Source organism: Rhamphochromis sp. 'chilingali' (assembly GCF_963969265.1).
Source record: "Rhamphochromis sp. 'chilingali' genome assembly, chromosome: 12".
NCBI lineage: Eukaryota > Metazoa > Chordata > Actinopteri > Cichliformes > Cichlidae > Rhamphochromis > Rhamphochromis sp. 'chilingali'.
Genome location: NC_137939.1, coordinates 33,570,113 through 33,575,411, shown reverse-complemented (window position 1 = coordinate 33,575,411; position 5,299 = coordinate 33,570,113). Strand labels below are relative to the sequence as shown.

Sequence of the window (5,299 nt, the reverse complement as noted above, 5' to 3'; positions counted from 1 at the left end):
CGTGATTATCCAATCACCTAATCACGTGTGAGCAGTGCAGGGCATAGCCTCCAGCACCAGCTTGCAGGTTTTTCTTTTTCTCACTTTCTTTCCTCCCCGTGTATTTATATTTCCATGTTTCTGTGTCACTTCACAGGGGTAGCTTCTTGTCTTCCCACTAGACACCTAGCCGGCACACTCAGACATCTTTTAATCAGGCACCTGCACTAAGACTGGCTTTGGTTTTTTTTTTAAATCAACTCTCTGACAGATTGTGGTAGCAACATTCAGGCCCTGCTGATGGTTTCTGGCTTTGGTCCTCGTTGCTATTCCTTCTACTAACCTGCAATTCTTTGTGCACTCCAGATTCTCCAGCCAAACACAACCTACTTGTTCAGTCACTCAAAAGAACCTCTTCCTCTCTGCATCACTTTCCTTCTTCCGACTCTGTGAGAAACATCTGGTACATTCTTCAACTCCGTCAAAAACCCCAGAGCCTCGCCTGTGTTCTGCTTTCTTTTTGTTAACTTTGCCAGTTCCTGTTACAAAGCCGCCTCCTCGATGACCCATTTAGGGTTAGGGCTTCGTTTGTGTTGCTAAACAAGCACATGTTCATAGACTCTAGTTTTTTTCTTTCCAAGTGAAGTCCTAAATGTGTAGTTTTTCCTGTCACAAACTTTTCCATCTAAGCCAAATAGACAACAATTCCACAAAGAGGGTAAATGTTAACTGAGCTCCAGCCTTGACCGTAGCAGGTTGCCACGGACTTGTCCGATGTTAAGAGCCGAGCAGATTCTCATAATGTTCACTTTGCATCTGCAAACTAATTCAAATGGTAAAAACTGATAGATAACACCCACACATTGCTTTTATTGTTAAAATAATCTTGGTCAAACTCTGTGTCTAATACGTTATATCTGCCATTAGCATCACGAGGCATAAAGGACAATGGGAGAATTAGGTTGTTTGCTTTTCTTCATTATCTCGCTTCCCTCCTTCCTGTCACTCTTCACTGACAAGCAATCTGAAATGTAAAAAATCATTATCCTAAAAACAGTGGACTGGCACAGATGTTTTAAAAGTCCCTCTGAAGCTTGAAGTCTGTGTGCATTCACCAAAGTGTATCACAGCAGTGGCACCACTGATCTGAGACCTCTAATTAGCTCCCTGCGCTCTCAAACTCATAATGACCCTCATTTGTCAGGAAATGCGCAGCTTGTGAGTGATGCACGGGCAGAATGTGATTTAAGGTGAAGCAGACTCTGAAGGGGAGCATTTTGATGCCCGAACTCTCTCTTTTACACCGAAAAGATCAAAATTTAATTTGGACATGATCTCTCAGACAGGTCTTACTGAGGAGCAACTGGAGTGGCATGTATATGAAAAATGGATGCTAGCCACCCACTCGTTAAAGAAACCCATTATGAAGCCTCAAGCTGGGTGTTTCCACTGTCACTATTTTGATTTTGGTCTTTTAAAACTAGATTTTAGGGTGACTGAATGAGAAACCAAGGCCGTACCAAAGGCATGGCCTCCTTTAGCATCCTTTTTTGACCATGAAGGGAACTTTAATGTATAAAATAAACATTATGTCATATTCAGCAAGAGTTAAGAGTTCAATAAGTGTTTGCTGTGATCAGAGACAAGGCAGCTGAAGGCTCAAAGAAACACACTGATGTGACTTTAAATGGGCGACACGAGCAGAGGTGAAACTGGATCGCTAAGCTTAGATTTGATTCCAGCTGTTAGATTTGTGTTCTCATGAGTAAATATATTAATTTATTTTATGTTGTGAAAGAAGTTTTCTGATTGTCATTTTATTTTGAAAAGGATTTTATTTTGGTGATTATAGATTACTTCACTTCCTGTTCCTATTGTTCCGAAGCGCGAACTGCTGAAGTAATGTATGGTTTTCCCCTCCTGTGTTGTTAACAATAAAAGAAACGGGAAAAGTAATCAACCACCAAGTGTGTGCATTATTAAGAGAACATGGCCGAAGAAGAAGAAAACTCTTCGAGCTCAACAGGTTATGGGCCCAGGCGTGACACAACAGGAGGAAGATGGCAGAGGTTAGTGTTCAACGGAGACGAAAACAGTTACGAACTTTGGGAGGCAAAGTTTCTCGGCCACATGCGGATCATTGGTCTAAAGGACACTATATTATCAGCCACTAACCCAGATGCAGAGAAGAACGCTGAATGCTACGCTGAACTGATACAGTTTCTTGATGATAAAAGCCTTTCACTGGTAATGAGAGATGCGACTGACGACGGAAGAAAAGCTTTAAAAATACTACGTGACCACTACGATAGTAAAGGCAAGCCCAGAATCATCGCACTGTACACAGAGCTGACGTCTTTACAGAAGAAACCAGATGAGACAGTGACAGATTATATTATCCGGGCTGAAAAAGCAGTGACCTCCCTAAGAAATGCAAAAGAAGTCATCAGTGATGGACTTATTATCGCTATGATTCTAAAGGGGCTTCCTGAAGCTTACAAGCCATTTGCTATTCACACAACTCAAAGCAGTGAAGATTTAACATTCACACAGTTCAAAAGCAACCTACGAAGTTATGAGGAAACCGAGAAATTCGACAACAAAGTAAAAGCGGATAATGTGATGAAGGTTGATTTAACATCAATCACCTGCCATGGATGCGGAAACCGAGGACATTTTGTAAAAGATTGTCGCCAAAAGGGAACACCTAAGTGGTGTAGCTACCATAGAAGCTCGACACACAGTGATGAGACATGTAGAAGAAAAACCAAATACAGAGATGATGCGAAACTAACTGTAGTAAAACAAGAGGACAAGAAAGAAGAGCAGACTTTTGTATTTAAAGTTAGTCAAAGACTTCTGCCTACTGACATAATAAGAGAAGGACTAATGGTGGACTGTGGTGCTACTTCACACATCATTACAGAGAAAAACAAGTTCATAAAGTTTGATGAGACTTTTGATCCTGAGAAACACTACATGGAGCTCGCTGATGGATCCAGGACAAACAACGTCGCACTCAAGAGGGGAGATGCCAACGTCTCTCTACGGGACATACAAGGACACTGTACCACCATCACACTGAGAGACGCCCTGTTCATCCCATCCTACCCTCAGAGCATATTTTCAGTGAAGGCAGCTACAAACTATGGAGCACAGGTGATCTTCAAGAAGGGACAGAATGAACTGGTGAACAAAGATGGGACAGTCTTCTCCATCGAAGAATACAACAGACTCTACTATTTGAAAACGGTAAACAATGAAACATCATACAATGACATGATGTCCTGTGACACTGTTAATCTGGCTTGTGATGTGAAAACATGGCACGAAATTTTAGGACATTGTAATGTTAGTGATGTGTTAAAGCTACCCGATGTTGTAGATGGCATGAAAATCACAGGCAGTGGCATGTTAGATTGTAATGTGTGTACAGAAGGGAAATTCACTAACAACAGAAACAGACAAAGCGACCCAAAAGCGAGTGACCCATTACAGTTGGTGCACACTGATCTAGCGGGCCCCATTGAACCTAGTGGCCAAAGTGGTCATAAATACGCTATATTATTTACAGATGATTTTTCAGGGGCAGTGTCAGTTTACTTTCTAAAACAGAAAAGTGACACCACAGAGGCCACAGCAAAGTTTCTAGCTGACTGTGCACCATACGGCAGTGTTAAGTGCATTAGATCGGATAATGGCACCGAGTTCACAAGCAGTTCATTCCAGTCTCTTTTAAGGGAAAAGGGTATAAAGCATGAGACATCTGCGCCATATTCTCCCCATCAGAATGGCACAGCTGAGAGGCAATGGAGAACTCTCTTTGAAATGGGGAGGTGTCTTTTACTAGAAAAAGAGCTGCCAAAAGAATTATGGCCTTACGCCATCCAAAATGCAGCACACACCCGCAACAGATGCTACAGTAACAGGACTAAAAGTACACCGTATCAGATGTTAACAGGGAAAAGACCAGATCTCTCAAAACTGTGGATATTTGGGTCAGACTGTTATGCATACATACATGATCACAAGAAACTTGATCCCAGATGTGAAAAAGGGATATTTGTGGGTTATAGTAAAAATAGCCCAGCATACCTGGTCTATAACCCTCACACAGGAAAAGTGTCAAAACACAGACTCGTGAGATTTATCAAGAAGAACACTGTTGAACAACAAACACAGACTGATGAATATGACACAGAAATTCAGACTTATGAACATGTAGTGCCTTTAAAAGAAAGTACAGAACAACAAAATGAAAATGCAGCAGAGAACATACCTCCTAGAGAAGAGGAAACCAACACAAATGAACCAAACCCTGACATAGAAAGAAATGAGGGTGATGAGCAAAACCAAACTGAGCGCTATCCTAACAGAGAAAGGAAACCTCCTAAATATTTAGAGGATTACACATCTAACTGCAAAGATTTAGCAAATGAAACCCCTGTAAGTGTTGATTATTGTTACAGAGCAACCTGTGGAATCCCCCAAACCTATAAAGAGGCGCTGATGTCACCAGAGGCACCAAGGTGGAAACAGGCAATGACAGAAGAAATCAACTCTCTGAAGGAGAATGACACATTCGAACTGACTACTTTACCTACTGGTAGAAATACCATTGGAGGAAAATGGGTCTACGCCCTCAAAGAAAATGAACAAGGACAAATATTCAAAGCCAGGTTTGTAGCAAAAGGTTACAACCAGACACAAGGAATAGATTACCAAGAGACATTTGCACCAACAGCAAACATGACATCTGTGCGAACCCTAATGCAAATAGCAGTCCAGAATGATCTTATTATCCACCAAATGGATGTTAAAACTGCATATTTGCATGCTCCCATTGAGGAAGAAATATACATGGAACAACCAGAAGGTTTTGAGCAAACAGAGTCAGGAGAAAACTTGGTGTACAAATTAAAGAAATCCCTTTACGGGTTAAAACAATCAGGTAGAAACTGGTACAAACTCTTGAATGACTACCTTGAACAAAATGACTTTGAAAGAAACCTTTCTGATCACTGTGTATACAGAAAGGACATTGGACATGAAACTCTACTCGTTATCATCTGGGTAGATGACTTGATCATTGCGGCTAGCAATACTAACTTGTTAAACACATTCAAAGAAACAATGAGGTCAAAGTTTAACATGAAAGACCTGGGGAAAATATCCAGTTTTCTTGGGATACAGTTTATACAAAAAGAGAATGAAATCAGGATGAATCAGAAGAGGTACATTCAAAGAATGTTGGAACGCTTTAGGATGTCTGAATGCAAACCCAGATCCACACCGTGTGAACTAAAAACGGACACTACTA

The 5,299-nt window shown here is 41.1% G+C and overlaps 1 long non-coding RNA gene across 1 annotated transcript; it reads left to right on the top strand.

Annotated features, from left to right (window-relative positions):
* Nucleotides 1-1,754: 1,754 nt before the first annotated feature.
* LOC308407113 lies at nucleotides 1,755-4,679 on the top strand. Its single transcript, XR_013973627.1, has 2 exons — nucleotides 1,755-3,231; nucleotides 4,449-4,679. It is a non-coding gene; the product is annotated as an uncharacterized lncRNA (long non-coding RNA).
* The last annotated feature ends 620 nt before the right edge of the window (nucleotides 4,680-5,299 follow it).